The sequence below is a fragment of the Nerophis lumbriciformis genome, linkage group LG06 (assembly GCF_033978685.3).
Source record: "Nerophis lumbriciformis linkage group LG06, RoL_Nlum_v2.1, whole genome shotgun sequence".
NCBI classification, from domain to species: Eukaryota; Metazoa; Chordata; class Actinopteri; order Syngnathiformes; family Syngnathidae; genus Nerophis; species Nerophis lumbriciformis.
In genome coordinates, this window is record NC_084553.2 from 44,156,455 (window position 1) to 44,176,849 (window position 20,395).

The 20,395-nt window shown below is 42.0% G+C and overlaps 1 pseudogene; it reads right to left on the minus strand.

Annotated features, from left to right (window-relative positions):
- Nucleotides 1-936: 936 nt before the first annotated feature.
- On the minus strand, nt 937-4,145 carry LOC133608344 (uncharacterized; annotated as a pseudogene).
- Between the last annotated feature and the right edge of the window lie 16,250 nt (nt 4,146-20,395).

Here is a 20,395-nt window from a genome sequence, read left to right on the forward strand (position 1 = left end):
ACTATTTGAGTAGCTTTTGTTCTGCCATTTGAGTACTGGCACAATCCCAGGAATGTAGGCTCATAAGACTTCTTTGTTTGTCTTGTCTTTATTGCACAAGATGCAATTCAACCACACAACAGCTCCAATGTGTGTCTATCCCTTTTCCCAGCAAAACTCGAACACCCACTTCCTATTGACAACGTCACTTCCCTAATCTTTCCTGGAAGTCTCGCCCCCCAGCCAAAGTCATTGGCTAACACCCCGTAGACAGCCGCTACAGAATTAACGTGCCAGCTGGAATAAACACACGCTGAGAAATAGCTCCGTTCCTGCCTACTTTATGGGTTATAGATAAACCTATGGATAACACTACTTTATGGGTTATAGATAAACCTATGGATAACAGAGACATATATAATAGTCTCCTTTTCAGGTGAGAGACGACGTTAAAGGCAGTGCCTTTAAGGCACGCCACCAATATAGTTATCTGGCTGGAAATCGGGAGATTTTCGGGAGAATGGTTGTCCCGGGAGATTTTCGGGAGAGGCACTGAAATTCGGGAGTCTCCCGGAAAATTCGGGAGGGTTGGCAAGTATACTGATGACAGTATTTTATCCCAGTGTTTCAGTTTCAGTTTATTTCAAAAACATGCATACGATACAATGTAACGCATAACACATTTCCAGTTGTTTCATTACAGCATGTCCGAAAAGGAGTAGGAAGAAGCAGAGCTTAATTAATCCTACCCCTTTTCATACCATAGCAAATGTATCCAGTTTCCTTGTTCTCTGTATAAAAGCGGTGAACAAATAAATAATATACTATAGTAAGCAAACAAATATTAAATACATAAATAATCTTTGTCTTGACTTGAAAGATACATCCCCTGGATGCACTGGGACACATCATCAGTGATGTATCCTGGATTCATTGGGTGTTTCGGGTCTCGCAACATCAGACACCCTCGTCCAGGCGACCCAGCCGGGGTGATCAAGTCCCTGCTTGTGTCCCAGTAGCAACCCACGGATCTGCCCTTTTCAGCCACAACCACCTCGTGGCTTTCTCTGCCGCTTCACTTGCGGATTGAATGGCCCTCCTTTTGGCCGCCCCTTTGACTCCCAATCGGCCAAGCACTTTACAGAGGGAGCGTCCTGCAAAGCCACGGCAACCAACTTCTATTGGCTCATAGAAAGTCCTCCAGCCCCTGCCCCTGCAGTCCTCCACCAGCTCCTGATACTTGGCACGTTTCTTTTCGTTGGCTTCCTCAATCCGCTCCTCCCAAGGCACTGTTAGTTCCAGCATGATGAGGTGTTTTGAAGCCTCTGAGATGATGATCATGTCTGGCCGTAGAGAGGTTTTTACAATGTGCTGGGGGAACCTCAGTTGTTTTCCCAGGTCAACGTGTAGCTGCCAATCAGGGGCTGTGTGAAGGAGTCCTGTTATTGTCTTTGGACGTGCACGAGGTCTCTCCCCAGCTTTGATGAAAGAGATTGCCTTCTTTGGCGCATGATGTTGCTTGCTGCTGCTGATGGCTGAGGCTATGCTCTCAGCAACTGCTTTGAGTACCTGGTCATGACGCCAGCGATAGCGACCATCAGCCAGAGACTTTGGGCAACTGCTGAGGAGATGTTCCAAGGAGCCTCTTCCGGAGCAAAGGGAGCAGAAGGGTGTCTCGCTCTTCCCCCAAACATGGAGGTTTGCTGGGCTAGGGAGGGAATCGTAGACTGCTGCCACGAGGAACCGGACGCGGTGGAGGTCTGCCTGCATGATGTTTGACCAGGTGACTTTGCGCTGCAACGTGCCCTCCCATCTTGTCCATCCCCCCGGAGTCCCACTACCCTGCCCACTCGCTCTTCCTCCAAGCCTGCTCGGACCTCCTCCTGGAGTAGATGTCGTCTGTCTTTGCCCCGGGCCTGGCTGACTTGGGTCTTTGGGAAGTAGCCCAAGCCTGCTCTCCCTGTTGCTATGGCCCCAACCAGTGCCTTTTGTCTAAGGCGTGACTCAGCCACCTCCACTGCCTTTTCTGCCTTCCACTTCCTTCCTGTCCTCACTTCAATCCCGGCTGATGACACCTTGCAGTCCCTGGAGTCTCTGTACTGTAGGGCTTCTCTTGTGCGTGCCACCTTGAATTCTTCAGTGAGCCCACTGAAGGGTAGCTGCAGGATGTTGCTTGTCCCGTACAGAGCAGCGCTGTTGAGGCTGCGTGGGAGACCCAGCCATTTCCGCAGAAAGCTGCTGATCTTCCTTTCAAAGGATTCCACTGTTGTTACTGGGACTGCATATACAAGGAGAGGCCACAGGACTCTGGGAAGGATGGAGTGCTGGTAGATCCAGGCTTTGAATCTACCAGGTAGGCCAGACTTGTCTACTTTGGTGAGCCACCCTCCAAGCTCTTCAGTAGACTTCTGGATAGCAGCAGAGTCCTTCAGGCTGGAGTCAAAGAGCTTTCCCAAGCTCTTGACTGGTTGCTCCGTGATGGATGGAATGACCGTTCCTGAGATTGAGAATCGGAATTTGTTGACCACCTTCCCCTTCTTCAGCACCATGGACCTTGACTTTGCGGGCTTGAAACTCATCCTGGCCCACCCAATGAGCCTCTCCAATCCCTGCAAGATCCACCTGCTCCCTGGTACTGATGTTGTTGTTATGGTAAGGTCATCCATATAGGCTCTAATGGGGGGCTGTCGAACACCTGATCTGGACAGAGGCCCTCTGCATTCCACCTCAGCAGACTTTACCACCATATTCATCGCCAGTGCAAAAAGGACAACGGAGATGGTGCATCCTGTTATTATTCCCTTCTCAAGGCGATGCCAGTCAGAGGTTATTGACCCAGAAGTGACCCGGAGCCTGAAGTTATTGTAATAATCCAGGATCAAGTCCTTGATCTTGCTGGGAACATGGTGGCGGTGTAGCGCAAGCTCAACTAGCTTGTGTGGGATGGACCCATAGGCATTAGTCAGGTCCAACCACAACACAGCAAGTTCCCCTCTGCTCTCATGGGCCTCTCTGATGAGCTGTGTGACGACACCGTTGTGCTCTAGACAGCCGGGGACTCCAGGAATCCCCCCCTTCTGCACTGAAGTGTCGATGTAGTTGTTCTTGAGGAGAAACTCGGTCAGTCTTCGGGAGACGATGCTGAAGAACACCTTCCCTTCCACACTCAGAAGTGATATAGTCCGAAACTGGTTGATGTTTTTCGAGTCCTCCTCCTTGGGGATCCATACTCCCTCTGCACACCTCCACTGGTTGGCCACTCTCCCCCTTCGCCAGATCACCTTCAAGGTCTTCCACAGATGCTTGAGAAGCCCTGGACAGCGCTTGTAGACGAGGTAAGGTACACCACTGGGGCCCAGGGAAGATGCTGAGCGGGCTGCCTTGATGACCTCTTCAACCTCCTTCAAACTGGGCTCTGTCAACTGGAACTCTGCCGTTGGTGGAGCAGGGCTGATGAGCGCTCTGTTGGGTCCTAGATCTTGTCCCCTCAGTGGGTCGCTCATGGTATTCTGGAGGAAGCGATTCACTTCCTCTCTTGGGCACTCAAGCCGGCCACTGCGCTTGTCCCCGAGCAGCTGTTTAGCAAACCGAAAGGGGTTGGCAATGAAGACTGCCCGCTTCCTAGCTCTCTCTCTTCCACGCCTCCTGTGCCACTCTGCTCTGCGGAGAGTTGTCAGCTTCTTCCGCAGGATTTTGCGCAGCTCTTCTAAAGGTTGTTTGTCCTCCTCAGAAACTCTCTTGAACTGTTTCCTGAGGTTTCGAAGCTCCTGGCGCAGTTGGTGTATCTTAGTGGCTCTGCGATTCATGGTGTAGGGGGTGGCCTCAGTGTTGCCCTTCTCCATCCGTCCGAATCTTTCTGAGCCATAGCTGACGATGATGGTACTCATTGCCTGGAGCCTGCTGTCGACATCTCCTTTAGCTGTGGCTTGGATGATGTTGGACACGTCCTCATCAAACTGTAGCCACTCGCTCCGTCTGTTTGCTTGGGGCCATTTAATCCGCTGCTGTGGAACTACTCTGCTGGGATTGAGAGACTCCGGTACGTGGAGGGACTGGGATCTGTGGGGTGTCTCCTGTCCGGGATCCTCCTGCGTCTCACCAGGTCCAGGACCTGTGCGTTGAACCTCGCTCTCCCGCTCCAAACATTTCATTCTGGCCTGATGGATTCTTAAGCCACGTTGATTTTGCACAGCTTGCCGCAGATACATGTCATACTCGTAGTCAGTTCGTTTGCGGGGTTCGTTAACCTTTGGGCCGTCCGATTGGAGATCTCATCCTCCCCCCCTCTCGGGATCTCCTGGGGGTATTGCTCTGTAGGGTTTTCCGTAGCTTATTTGGGTTCTTTCTCACGAAAGATACAGGCTGGGGTGCTAACCCATACTGTCCCGGGTGCCGTCTTTCCGAGCTGCCAACTGTCTCTTCAGTAGTCGACCAAACTGTTCTTGGTTGCCACCCAGTCTTTCCTAGGAGTCACTGGCTTAGCCAGACTGAAACTTGAAAGATACATCTCCTGGATGCACTGGGACACATCATCAGTGATGTATCCTGGATTCATCGGGTGTTTCGGGTCTCGCAACATCAGACACCCTCGTCCAGGCGACCCAGCCGGGGTGATCAAGTCCCTGCTTGTGTCCCAGTAGCAACCCACGGATCTGCCCTTTTCAGCCACAACCACCTCGTGGCTTTCTCTGCCGCTTCACTTGCGGATTGAATGGCCCTCCTTTTGGCCGCCCCTTTGACTCCCAATCGGCCAAGCACTTTACAGAGGGAGCGTCCTGCAAAGCCACGGCAACCAACTTCTATTGGCTCATAGAAAGTCCTCCAGCCCCTGCCCCTGCAGTCCTCCACCAGCTCCTGATACTTGGCACGTTTCTTTTCGTTGGCTTCCTCAATCCGCTCCTCCCAAGGCACTGTTAGTTCCAGCATGATGAGGTGTTTTGAAGCCTCTGAGATGATGATCATATCTGGCCGTAGAGAGGTTCAATAAAATGAAATAAATAAAAAAGGGAAAAAAAGGGTTCAAGATGTAGAGGTAGTCTGTTTTCGTCAAACCATCTTTTTAATTTCTTGATTTCTTCTGTTATTATTTCTATTAGCTTCTGTGTGTTCTCTCCTGAACAAAATGCCTCTGCAAATAATACTAACTTTAAGTCCTCTGTAACTTTACATATGTCATTTATATAGAGATTGAACAATTTTGGTCCGAGTATTGATCTTTGAGGTACGCCACACAACATTTTTAGCTCTGTGGAAGTGTGTTCGCCTATCTTCACGTATTGCTTCCTGTTGGTAAAGTAGCTTCTTATCCAGTTCATATTGTGGTCCTTGAATTCACCGTAGTTGTGTGGACTGTGACGAAACAGTTTGTTTTCATGTGTAACTTTCTCTGAGGCTGCCACAGAAAGACATGTATTTTGTCCAACAAACGTTTTATGCAGTGCGTGAATGCACAAAGTTGAGCTTTGTTGATGTTATTAACTTGTGTAGAGTGTTAATCAGGCATTTTTGGTCAGTGCATGACTGCAACGATGCTAACATGCTATTTAGGCTAGCTGTATGTACATATTGCATCATTATGCCTATTTTGTAGATATATTTGAGCTCATTTAATTTCCTTTACTCATGTACTTTGTGTATTTAATTTATATTTGCAAGTCTCATGACACATTATCTGTATGTAATATTGGCTGCATTTCTGATAGTTGTTTGTGTGTTGTGTGGGCTATAGACCACAGAAAACGTTACCCAGTTTGCAACGATTGTAATAAATCCATTAGAAGAATACATCCTGCCGTTTCCTTTAACTTGGACACACCAGTATGGATGCCTCATCGGTGGCATTTTCCTCAATGCTCACCTATTCCATGTTTTTTTTTTTGTCAGTGGTCGTGTGTGTGCATTAATGTGTTGTTGTGTTTAATTTCTATGTATTTTTTTTTCCTTTTAAATTTGTGTAAATCATTTTGTGTTGCAAATGGCCTGAGCATGAAGATTTCTGTATTAAAAAAGTGTTGCTAGATATATTGATATTGATATACTGTATCTAAAATGGAATATGTATGCACTCTATAGAACAATATTTAAAAAAAAAAAAAAGTATAATCATTATTTTCTGAGGAAGGAATAGTTACAAATAATGAAAATATTCATATATTACTTTAAAAATATTTTTTAATTCAACATATGTTTTTCTAAGTCAGGAAACAAAGATAATTTAAGAATGTTTTTAGTTTTTGATTAATTCTAATAATTTAGATTTAAATAACTCATATCCTAAATTTGTCTTTGACGTCTTGTAAAGCACCAAGTATATAATCAAATTCTCTATGACAGCTTTATCCTTTAAGAATTTATGTTGTCTGATTAGAAAATTAAATAAATTGAAAATAATGTCTAATATTAATCTACATTTTTTTCCTAAATGAACAAACTACATTTTTCGGATGGTACTGTTGTATAAAGCTCGGCCACAGCGCACATCCCTCTTCCTTCGCAGGTATCATATCATCTTACAAACCACTAATTTACCATTGCTACAGCTCATTACAATGGAATGTATCTCTGACCTCAGAATCAAGTCATAGAGCAGTGTCCTTTTAAACCCATTGTAACAACTGAAGTTGTATTGGAGGCTTTCTGTCTGAGTTTTTGTAGCTGTGGTTTTGAAATGCTTATCCTTATGTTGACAGACGTGGCTGGAGTTGATCTAGTGACAAAGTAAAATGTTCGACCCCCCTCAAACGACAGCCCCTTCCCTCTGGTTGGGTGTCTGCTAACGATCTATGACAGGACCTAACGAGCATGGAGAAAGACAGATCTACTTTAGCACTACAACTGTTGAGAGCGTCGAGGGAGGTTTAGTGATGGAACGTGGTGGGATTCTTGCTTGGTTTAAGATTTTTTTTTTTTAATTGTGATCAACCATCACACATGCATTGCATCTGATAATCACATTCAGCTGCAACACCTCAATCGTGGATCATCCAATATCAATGGGAATCTTGCCTTGACAATACTCAGAAGCTAAAAAAAAAAACAATCAATAACCAAGAAATAAGTAGATTCAGTGATATTTGGCTCAACTATTTCCAATACACAATCAAATCTTTTGGGGAGTAAACTTTCCTTCCAATGTTTGCACCTAATTTTAAGTGTACAGTGTTTGGGTGGTACTTATGACAGTAGGTACTTGACTTGACTTGGGCTCTGGCCACCAGATTGGGTGTCCAAGCCCACACTGAGCGCACAGGAGCCTCCTTAGATTAGCATCAATCCCTGAAGGCTATTAAAAAGCCATTTGTCTTAATACAAATGGCAGCCAGTCATAGTCAGCCCAAGTGTTGTCTGTTTTATTTTAACCCTCTAGATTCTTCTAGGTCTGGCACTCTTCCTGGAAAACAATCAGAAAGAAAACGCTCCAAGGCATTTGTCTTGCTATATGTCCGTCCATGCATAAATAAATGAAATAGTGAACTGATAAATCTACCTACCAGTCTGTCTTATCTGTTCATCAGACCAACCTACCTACCTCCCATTTTTCGTCCATGGATTCTACTGGAAGGCAAAGCTCTCAATTTACCGGTCGATCTACATGCCTATCCTCACCTAGAGTCATGAGCTGTGGGTTATGACTGAAAGAAAAAGATCACAGATACAAGCGGCCGAAATTAGTTTCCTTCATCGGGTGGCGGGGCTCTCCCTTCGAGATAGGGTGAAAAGCTTTGTCATCTGGGAGTCCGTCTTTCCGTTTACTTGTCAGACTAACTTTCCAAAACTCATCATTACCTACCTGCCGTCTGCCCATGAGTCCTACCTTAAAACCAACTTAACTACCTGTCGGTATATGGTCTTTCTTGTGTCTGTTTGATGAATCAACTCAGTTACTTGTCTGTACATTTATTCACCATATGGACTCTCCGTCAGTCCTACTTCCCTGTCTGCCTGTCTAGGTCCATCCTCAGATCAACCTACCAATCTGTTCCAACATTGTCTGAGGGTCTACCTCCTTGCCCATTAGACCACCCAACCTCCTATCTATCCCTCCATAAATCTGCCCTACCTAACTACTGTACATACCAGTCTCTGAGTCCTACCTTTTTCCCTTTTCTATCCGCCAGTCCTACTTACCAAGGTAATAGATCAGATTGGACACCCATAGCACTTTACACAGAATCTATTTTTATTCACTCGACAGTCTCACACTATTGCTGATAATCTACACAGCAGTTCTGGGATATACTGACGTAAGCATGGCGGCAAATTTGCGCCAAGGGCATTTCTGACATCCACCAAACATTCCTTCACATTTATCCACCAGTGTGCGCAACACTGGAGGTAAGGTGTGTGAAGAGTCTTGACCAAGAATAAACACCAGTGACTAGGATGGAGGATTCGAGCTACTATCTCCCGTCCTTCTTCTGTTTCTGTCGGTCTGTGGGTTCTATCTACTTCTCGACCAGTTTGTATTTTAATCCTTCCTGTCCACCAGACATACAGTAGCTACCTGCATTTCTGTCTGTGTCTGTTAGATTAACGTACAATCATTATTTTTTCGGTCTGCAGAAAGTTCCTATCTACCTACCTATCTATCTATATATCCTCCCTCTATATCCATTCATTCTATGTGAGTGGTGCTTGTTGTGATGGAGATGAGAAAGGAGGATGAGTGCAAGACAGATGTCCGTAGCAGAGGAAGAAAGTGACAGATAGCAGCAGTGAGAAGAGAAGACAAGGAGATAACGAGAAAGACAAAGGTATGGTGAGAGTATCAGAAAGCAGGCGGGTTGGAGCGTGCTAGACAGGCCCCAGCGGAGCCATCGATCCAAGCTGGTCTTACATCAGAGACAGGAAACCTGAGCCGCATGCTTCATCACCTTCCCAGCGGAGTCCTCGCCCTCCTATCTCTCTTTCCTTTTCCTTGCTTTGACCATCTTCTTCTCGCAGTCGTACTATTGCCATGTTTCTCTGCTGTGGTCCAGGAGCTGTCAGCTGCTGCGACAAGCCGCTGTCAATTCATCATCCAAGGCTGCTCAGGCCGAGAAGCGGCTGCACCCTGTGCTAAGTGCACACTGCCATCCATTCACAACCACTCATTCATTATGCTGCCTGTGCATGTGTGTGTGCGTGTCTTTCCGTGTGTCCATACATCAGTGTGTCTATTACGCACAAGCTGCCCTCACACAGAGGGTGGAGGCCAGCGCCATGCGACTTGGGGGTAACAAGGTTAGCTTATCAAATTTGTTCAGGCGTCACCGTCTCCTGCGAGAGACAGTACACCCGATCTCTCACCCAGCTTAGTCTAAAATATCTTTGGGCTAAGAACCACTGTCTTGGAGGAGCTGGTTATTTACAATTCGCTGTAAGACTCCATTTACTTCAAAAGATGCTATCGTTTACGCGCTGTAATTAGCCAGAGCAAACAGTGAAGTGCTTAAAGTAGTGCCTTTGCAGTGTCTTAAATTTCACTGCTGGGTAATTGTTTGAAAACAAATTATACAGTTTTACTAAGTGGAACTTAGATTTGACCACAGTAAGATTGACAAATAGCTCTGGGTTACAACTTTAATATAATGCATTTGTTTCTTAAACGAGGCAAAGCAATCGTACTTTGCTCGGTAGTGTGCTTGTTTTAACCAGCGTGACTTTAAACACACCTTCCATCTGTGTAAAATAAAATGCTATTGTTAGCTAGCAAGTTGTAACAACGTCTAAGTTTTGTTGTTGTTTTTGTGCCAACGGACAGAATGGATTGGTAACTGCATAATTCAAATGCTAACGCAATACTTTTCTGGTGAAATACATAGGCAGGTTAAGAAGCAAACTTACATTACTTTGTTGTTCATTTTAATCAGAATCAGAATCAGCTTTATTTGCCGGCCTTAATTGCAGTACAAGTTGTCCACGGTTTTTATAATGCTTTAACTCTAGAAACACTTAAGAGGTTAACTTTAGGAATCTGCTTTTAAGCCATGCTACATTAGCTTGAATGCTAGCCATTCTAGTAGTGGGTAACATCACTACATTTTAGGGTTTGGTACTGATTTAGGTACTTTTATAGACACTCACCGAATTCCGTCGGTACTACCGTGTATCTATTTCCATAACATCAAACTGTGCTGTATTTCGATACCTTTGTTGTTCGTGACATCTTGTCCCGTAGCAGACTAAACATTCAAACACTTGGTGAGGAAACAATATAAAATCGAATAGTGCTATAGTTCCATAACTTTGTTGCTATTAAAAGTCTGAATATTATTATGTATGTTAAGACTGTAATGCTTGCTCCCAGAACGATAAGTTATTGCTCTAGCTCACAGCTCTGATTGCCAAAGATTGTTGGATGTGTTTGAGTCCACGGGCAACAATGTCTAACAGAGGTGGTAAAGATAGGCATTTCTAGAGTGAGGATAGATATCCTGACTTAAAGTACCAGCAGAGTGGAAAAACAAGTTGCCTGAATATTGAAGCTATTATCATATATATCTGACTTATGAAACCAAAAGACTTACAAAGTTTGCGAGTAAATAGATATGATCAAAATAGTATAAATCTCACAGAGATTCTCGAGCTATTTTGAGAGATAATGACGAAGCCAGTCATATGAAAATGTGATGTAGAGGTAGGAACCACAGATCCCTTCCCCACCAAAAACAATGCAAATCATGCAGACTTTGTGGGAGCCAACGATTACTTTGGGGAAAATTATGATCCAGAACCTTATGTTGTTGAATCCGAATATAAAGAGGATGATCTACACGTTTTAGAAGCTCTGCTACGCAAATCCAGCTTTTGTAAAATACTAAGAATCATGTAGCACTATTGCTAAATGCTTAACAAGAAATACAAACTATTAACATAATAAAACGATAACTTACTGTACAATGTCTGCACTTACTTTGATGACGACTGATAGGATGTTCATATATTTTCATTTAGATGAAACACTAATCATGATGCACACAAAGGGTTAACAAGGAAAAGTCTCCCTGCAGACACTGTCTTCGGTTGAGTTTGTTTGTCTCCATGTCCGTGTATGAACTGAATGTCACAGATGAACAACTGCTAGATTAATGGCTAAATCCTCCTGTTGTCAAAAGGAGAGGCATGATTTACTGTATAATCTAGAATAACTTTGCCGAGCTGAGACTCAATGATGTGGGAGCAGCAGGACATTGCGGCCAGCAGTAAAAGCAGCAGAGGTTTTTGTAACACTGTGCTGCTAAAAATATTTTGTCTGTGTTAGCACTTATAATAACAACATAGCTAATGTTTGGTCAATATACAGGTCACAATATGAATAAAGAGTATTGTTGGGGGGTTTTGGATTGTTATTTAAAGGGTTTTGTGGGAAAAATAGAGAGCCCCCATTAACCCCATTGTTAGCAGACATTTGATGTATTTATTTATTTAAAAACAGAACATACGTGTGCATGTCTTATATAGGGATTGTGAATAATAGACAGCAGTAATCTGCCTAATTTTTGCGTATGACTGATCTGATACCATGGTCAGAGTGCTGAAGCGATACCTCAGTGACGTCAATCTCTGGAAATATCCAAAAGTATTCGGAGCAGAATATTCAAAACGGCAATTTGTGGCATTTTGTGATGTTTAAACTGTGTTATTCCATACTTTGCAGATTGCAAATACAACCGGATATGGTTTGATGGATACAATGAAACATAATTAAGCATATAAAGTCAACTTGTTTTTCCACTCTACTGATACTTTAAATATTAGGGTGCATCAATAGGCGTTAAGTAGCAGAATAGTAATAATGTAAAGTATAAAAACGTTTGTCAGTGCAACAGATTAAATAAAACAGTGATGGAAACTACCTGGAGAAAGCATTTTGTTTTTGGGGTCCAACTTTTTGAAGGGAAAAACACTGTTTGTGTTGTTATTGCCAATAATATTAAGAATATGAGGATTGACATGTAAACTGTAAAATTCCTATTGCTGGTGGATGCAGATTTTTGAAATGTGCAGGTAAATGTAGTCCATTAGCTTTTTATATTGTCCCAAATTCAATTATTGACAATCAGATGATTGAAGTTATTTTTTTTCCAAAGATATTCATGAAGTTTCAAAGACAGTTCATAGTTAGGTTTTGTTTATTTATTTGCGGTTGGCTTTTGGCCAGACTCGGGTGTACCCAAAGTCAGCTGGGGTAGACTCCAGCATAAGCGGTATAGAAAATTAAAGGATGTTTACTTATTTACTTGAGACAATGACTGGATGGTCCTATAAAATGGCTCAATTTGCCTTATGCCATTTTACTTTTAATATTGATTTTTAAAAACCTTTCATGGTTTTTCCTTGTCTTATCTGTATTTGTTGTTTTATTTAATACTATAGAAAGTAATATAAGAAAGTATTGTGTCATTACGATCATTTTGTGCAGACGTTTCTATGGTTATAAAAGTCTTACCAAATGGTCAAACATCTAAATACCCTGGGAAACCCCCACTGTGATCCATTCTTGTCTTCGATGGCGACGCTCAGACCACACACAGACACACTCTCAGCTTTCCGGAGGAGATTTGAGCCAAATGAAGAACCCAAACAGGACAAACACACACTTTTACCCCTCCTGTGCTTTATTGATTTGCACTGTTGATATCATACTCTCACGTCTACGCTCTTTCTGTCTCACACATCGCCGCCATCTGGTCTTCAAATCTAAACGTTTAGTCGCATTAACTGAGACAAATCTTCTTAAATTCCCTGCTTTCTTCTTTGTATCCTGCACATCCTACACGTCCGCCGTCTGGATCGATGCTGGATGGAATTCCCTAAATGGAAGTGGTGCAACAAAAAAACAAAAACAAAAGTACATATATTTTCCTATGAATAATATATAGCGTAGGAACTGCATGACAAGAGTGCCTTGGTAAAGCAATCAACCTAAAGCGTTACACAGTGAGTGAGTTACAGTACAGTACATAACACAACTGAGCATGAATGTCGCTGACAAAAAATTGCATCGTTTGAATGATACATGTTTGCTTTTCTTGCTTTGTATACACAGACAAACATACATTTAGATTAGACAGTCGACATGCGCCTTTGAGCATCGCTCAAAGACACAAAAATGACCTTGTTTGGCCAAAATGACCTGGAAAGTTGCGGGCGTTGCACAAAGTTGCGAGGACACACATAATTGCATGAATTGTCGTGATCGCGACATTGTAAATTCCTGGAGGGACTGATTGGTATTTTTATTTTTGTTGCTTAGACCTCCATCCATCCATCCATTTTCCACTGCTTATTCCCTTTTGGGGTCGCGGGGGGCGCTGGAGCCCATCTCAGCTACAATCGGGCGGAAGGCGGGGTACACCCTGGACAAGTCGCCACCTCATCGCAGGGCCAACACAGATAGACAGGCAACATTCACACTCACATTCACACACTAGGGTCAATTTAGTGTTGCCAATCAACTTATCCCCAGGTGCATGTCTTTGGAGGTGGGAGGAAGCCGGAGTACCCGGAGGGAACCCACGCAGTCACGGGGAGAACATGCAAACTCCACACAGAAAGATCCCGAGCCCGGGATTGAACCCAAGACTACTCAGGACCTTTGTATTGTGAGGCAGATGCACTAACCCCTCTACCACCATGCTGACCTGTCTTCCTTATAGTCTTTGTCGTCAGTCTTAAAGGGGTCACAATATGATTTTTTTTTCTACAAGTAAAACACTTTTTAGTGGTCTACATCAGTGTTTTTCAACTTTTTTTGAGCCAAGGCACATTTCTTGCGTTGAAAAAATCTGGGAGGCACACCACCAGCAGAAATCATTAAAAAACGAAACTCAGTTGGCAGTAAAATGTCATAGTCGCAATTGTTGGATATGACTTTAAACCATAACCAGCTCCAGTCAACCATGCATCACTGTAGCTCTTGTCTTGACTTATTTTGAGTTTTTTGCTGTTTTCCTGTGTGTAGTGTTTTAGTTCTTGTCTTGCGTTCCCATTTTGGTGTTTTTTTCTATTTTTTTGGTATTTTCCTGTAGCAGTTTCATGTCTTCCTTTGAACGATATTTCCCACATCTACTTTGTTTCAGCAAACAATAATGTTTCAGTTGTTTTTATCCTTCTTTGTGGGGACATTGTTTATTGTCATGTCATGTTCGGAAGTACTTTGTGGACGCCGTCTTTGCTCCACAGTAAGTCTTTGCTGTCGTCAAGCATTCTGTTTTTGTTTACTTTGTAGCCAGTTCAGTTTTAGTTTCATTCTGCATAGCCTTCCCTAAGCTTCAATGCCTTTTCTTAGGGGCACTCACCTTTTGTTTATTTTTGGTTTAAGCATTAGACACCTTTTTACCTGCACGCTGCCTCCCGCTGTTTCTGACATCTACAAAGTAATTAGCTACCAGCTGCCCCCTACTGATATGGAAGAATATTACACGGTTACTCTGCCGAGCTCTAGACAGCACAGACACTCAACAACAACACATAATTTGCAGACTATATTTACTGGTTTGCAAAAAATATTTTTAACCTAAATAGGTGAAATTAGATAATCTCCCACGGCACACCAGACTGTATCTCATGGCATTTTTATTAGAGTAAGCCAATGTCTGTGGGTGTTTTTTGTCAGATGCAAAAATATTGTTTTATTTCTTGTAATGAAATTGAATGAAGTGAATGTGTCTGCCAATATGGAGGATTACATACTGTATCCCAGATGAAATACTTCTCTAAACTGGACTTTAAGACAAAATGAATGTGATCATACAAAGTACGTTTTCGTGGAGGATAGCTATTGCTGCTTCAGATACAAATACAGAAAGGTAAGAGACACTAACAATACAAATGGGACCAAAGCGCTCTACCTTCCACATTTTTCACCCGATTTAAACCGTTCCAACTTCAAACTGGTCAGCCTATTCGGGAATCACGGGCTTTCCTATGACAAATTCCAAAAATTCCCAGATTTCCCAGAATTCCAGGTTTTCCGGGACATTTTTCCCATTCAAAATGAATTGGCCATTTTTTATACTTCCCCCCCATTTCAAACCGATTCAAACCATTCCACCTTCAACACATTCCACCATACTGTAAATTCCAACAATAATTCTTCCAACTTCAAAAAAATTCCAGGATTTTCCGGAATTCCTGGTTTTCCAAAGCCCTATTTCCACCCTTTTTTCTGGCGACTACTCCTTCCACATTTTTCAACATATTTCAACCGTTCCATCGTCAAAACATTCTTCTTAATAAGGAAAAAAAACAAAGTTGTTTTTTGAACTGGAAAAATTCCCGGTTTTCCCGAAATTCTAGGAATTCCGTAATACCATTTCTCAATTCAACATGTTACTACTTCAACATTTCTTGACAGATTTGAAAATTCCAACACAAACCATTTCAACTCATTCAGACCGTTCAAGTTTTTTTTTACCATTTAAAAAAAAATTCCTGCTTTTATCGAAATTCCCAAATTTTTGGGAAATTCCCATTGAAATCAATGGGACATTCTTCAAAGTTCCACAATTCCCACATTTTTCATCTGATTCAAACTGTTCAAACTTCAAAATATTCAGCCCGTTTGGGAATTGTGTGCTCTACTTCAACAATTCTAAAAATGATTCCAGGATTTCAGTTTAACTTCAGCATTGGAGCATTCACACGCAATTCCTTCAGGAATTGCCTCATCTAGTATCATTATGATAACGTTTTATGAAAACGAATAACTCCCTTCTTTTTCCCGTTACTCTAATGTGCAACCTAAATCAACAATGATTAGAGCTGCACATATGAATTTAAGTAAAAAAAAGAAAAAGAAAAAACTCCAAAAGTATCTGTGCCCCACCTGGTGTTTAGTTCACCGCACGTCACTGACATGGTGGCATCATCATTAATCGGTAAATTACTTTTAAAAAAGTAATTAATTATAGTTACTGGTTATATTACCAAAAAAGTAATTGAATTACCAACAAAATGACTTTTACATAAATGTGGTTTATTACTAGCGATTTCAGATGCATGAATACGTTTGTTGTAGTGCTGCCGTTTTTAAACAATTTGCTGTGTGCAGTTATTTTTTCTACACCTAATGCCACAAAACCTATGTATTAAAAACACTTTTCTTTTCTTTGGAACAAACGTCGTGGTAGCATTCGCCATGTTTAGCTAGGTATGCCGCTAATGAAGTAAGGGGGACGGCCGCAAGCTACCAAAGCTCCTGGGGGCAAAAAGAACACTGGAGCAAGAGGAAAAAAAGTTGAGTTTTTAATTTTTAACAACAACAATAACAAAAAAAAAACTTGAATATATTGATAAAATCGATATATTGCCTAAACCCATATAAACAACAGAAAATTGTATTGCACGATAGACATTTCAACATCCTACTACGATATATATCGTAATAATGCACAGCACGACCTTGGACTAGTCGCCAATCAATCATAGATTAAACTAATAGACTAAAAAACTCCTTTGTCCCACACGCCATTAGACTGTACAACTCCGCTCTGGGAGGGAGGGGGGGTACTAGGGTGACAGGGGATGCAAAACAATAACAGTGCAATAATTTTTCATAACATGGTCACTACTGCCTAGTTTCTCTTGTTATATTCTTATTTTACTGTTATATTTTTATTCTCATTGTTGCTTTTTATTTTCATTCTATTGTAATATTTTTCTATTTTGTTTCCATTTACACCCCCATTATTTACTTTTTACTTTTTAAATTCGATCTCAATTCTGTACACTGCTGCTGGAATTTAAATTTTCCTGAGGGAACTCTCCTGAAGGAATCAATAAAGTACTATCTATCTATCTATCTATCTATCTATCTATCTATCTATCTATCTATCTATCTATCTATAGGTCACAGTAAACAAAGGCCAATGTATAATTTTGGAGAATGTACTTATTTAGATGTTAATGAATATTTACAGTAGTATGATTGATCAGCAGCCACAACTATAATCACGCCACCTCTTCTCATCTAACCATCTTTATGGCAGATCTTGTTTGCCCCCCCCACACACACACACACACACATCACCACAGAGTGAGTAAATGGTCATCATGATCAATATCTATTTCCTGCAGTGTCAGGTTTCAGAATAATGTCCATTTTGAACCAATGTTTCATCAGACTCCCATCACACTCCCTCCTCTGAGCCGCCTTACTGTTCCCATTCTTAAAAGGAGAGAAAATCCTTACAAATGAGATTAAACAAACGATTTTTGACCGAGCCGTCGATCATATATCTTGCACTGGCGGTCTAACTGGGAGAACCTAACAGTGCAGGCGGGGCATCTGAGAAGCGAATGTGCCTTTAATCTGGTTTGCCATTCCTGTTTATCCTGCACAGATCAGCAGTGTTAACTTAATAGGTGGAAACTCTTGATCCCAGCGCCACTCTGAGCTGAGGAAAATGCACCAAGAGACAGCAGTCATTGATGGGGTTGATAATTAGCATCTCCCAACAATGGAAAAAATTCTGCAACGTCAACAATGTGTTGTTGAATGTGACGTTAATTTCCAAAGAATGAAATTCCATCACCTCCAAAAGCCAAACTCATTTGTGAGCAGCCTCGTTAGCGCCATTGCGTGCGGAGATCCCGCTTCCTTCCTCTGAGGAATTCTTAGCGCCACTACACTTACACAGCAGCTCATGTAAAATACATTTTACATCTGTAAACTGAGTTATTGCTCTTATGGGAAGCAAAAAAAAAAAAAAAAAGGCCAGACGTGATGCCAAGCGCTCGTGAGCGCAATCAATGTTTGGTTTGTGCTAAAAGCACCGATTGGGGGAGGGGCTTGCTACTTAAAAGCTTGCACTTTTATGACTTAATCAATTTATTGGTGTACTGGTCATTCTGTTTAAGCCAATAAACGGGTGAATTACTTTGAAATACTACTTAGCCCACTGGGCAGCCATGTTTATGAAGCAGGTCACAGCATGTGTGCACGTACACACGAGAGTGGGAGAGGTAATGGGGACTGGTACTGGACCCCCAACTGTCCTACTGGGACAGAGTATGTTACGTACGCATTTTTAAAAGCATGTCTATTTCTGTCATTGTCACCACAAAGACATTCTAAAAACATGGTCAATCCAAATCATAATGAGTGGCAAATTAGGGGTTAATGGGACGATGTGGTAAAAAAAGCTTCTAAATAAATCTGAGAAAAGTGATTACCGTATTTTTTGGACCGGATTATAAGGCGCACTGCCGATGAATGGTCTATTTTTTTTAATCTTTTTTCATATATTAGGCGCACCGGATTATAGGGCGCATTAAAGGAGTCATATATATTTATTTTTTTTTCTAAATTGAAAACACTTCCTTGTGGTCTACATAACATGTAGTGCTGGTTCTTTGGTCAAAATGTTGCACAGATGATGTTTTAAAGATCATCTTTCTGACAGTCGCTTCCGGATGCGCCGTTTTGTGGGCGGTCTTATTTACGTGGCTCACCTTCAGCAGCGTCTTCTCTCCGTCATCTTTGTTGTAGTGGTGTAGCGTGCAAGGACGGGAGTGGAAGAAGTGTCAAAAGATGGAGCTAACTGTTTTAATGACATTCAGACTTTACTTAAATCAATAACGGAAGCAGCATCTCCTCATCCGGAAACAACAACACCGGAAATGTGTCCCGTGAAAAACCGTCCGACCGGAACTCTCTGATAACTAAAGTTCCTTGGGTGAATTATAAAAACTCACTACACCGGTATGTTTTAGCGCTTTCATGGCGAGTTTACTGACAGATATAAGTAAGAACTTTACATTACTTTATATTAGAAATGGCAACAGCAGAGGATGAACGCCACATAACAAGAAGATTGAGGAAAAAGAAGAAGTTTATTGACTCGCGGACGCGCGCCATTTTTCAGCACTTCTACAGATCCCAAATACAGATCAGCAGGTACCAGAAGGTAAGAAAAGTTGCTTTTGCATAATATTGTGAAACAAAACACCAGATAATATGGCTTACCTTATACACACACCATAATAATACTCGTATGTTTAATGCGCCGACAATTATTCAAGCAATGCGGCTTCATAGCTTACCAAAGTTGTAGTAAAACATGTTGATGTATTTTTGAGCTTTTGTTCTATATTTTCAATAGAACATTTAAAATGTTGGTGTTGTTTACTTAAGACATATTGTAATCATAGTATCTCGTATGTTTGACTGCCATCTACTTGTCACAGTTATCATTACACCATGCACCAAATAAAATAGCTTCGAGGTGAGTAAGCTCAATCAAACTTATTCCTCACATTAGGCGCACCGGGTTATAAGGCGCACTGTCGAGTTTTGAGAAAAAAAAATATTTTAAGTGCGCCTTATAGTCCGGAAAATACAGTATACAAATTAATTAGGGGTACACATTTTTTTTCTCAAGCCTATACTAATACAGATAATGCCCTGCTTCTCCAGACTGATAAGGATAACTGATAACAGTTACATTGGACACACCAAATACACTTCCTTAAGTATTATAGCAAAAAAAAGGTAATTTTCAACAGCAGCTAATAGGCATGTAACAGAATTACAGATACCGCGGTGTTGCCATTTCAAAGTCTTTACAATAATGTCATTACGTGTGACGGTATCAAACAAAAACTTGGTGAGTGTAGTTTTTTCTGGCGCTTTAGCGTTGGCCAGGTGTGAAAATAAACAATATCTCCCAGAATCCTTTGTAAAGCGCGGGACCGGCATGGTAAAGGTGGGGAACGCCACAAGCGGGTAGTGAATGTTCGTGGTAAATAAGAGGATTTTTTTTTCAACGTTTACTGAACATTTCATCTCAATCCGTCCATAATTGTTTGAGTTACGTTGTTAACAAACAGACAAGCAAAGGCTATTGAAAACAAAACCTCTTCAACAGAGGTAAGAAAGTCTGCGTTCCTCAAAGCAAAGGATGCCACTTTTGTCTTGAAGGCATGGTGTTCCTGGGATTAAAGGCCTCACCTTTTCTCCTCCAAACATATTTCTGGGTATTGTGGCCAAACAGCTCAATTTTTGTTTCATCTGATCACAGAACTTTCCTCCAGAAGGTCTTATCTTTGTCCATGTGATGTCAGATGAAACATTTTTTTTAGCTGTTTGGCCACAACACCCAGCAATATGTTTGGAGGAGAAAAGGCAAGGCCTTTAATCCCAGGAACACCATTCCCACTGTCAAGCATGGTGGTGGTAGTATTATGCTCCGGGCCTGTTTTGCTGCCAATGGAACTGGTGCTTTAAATGGGACAATGAAAAAGGAGGATTACCTCCAAATTCTTCAGGACAACCTAAAATCATCAGCCCGGAGGTTGGGTCTTGGGCGCAGTTGGGTGTTCCAACAGGACAACGACCCCAAACACACGTCAAAAGTGGTAAAGGAATGACTAAATTGGGCTAAAATTAAGGTTTTAGAATGGCCGTCCCAAAGTCCAGACTTAAACGTGT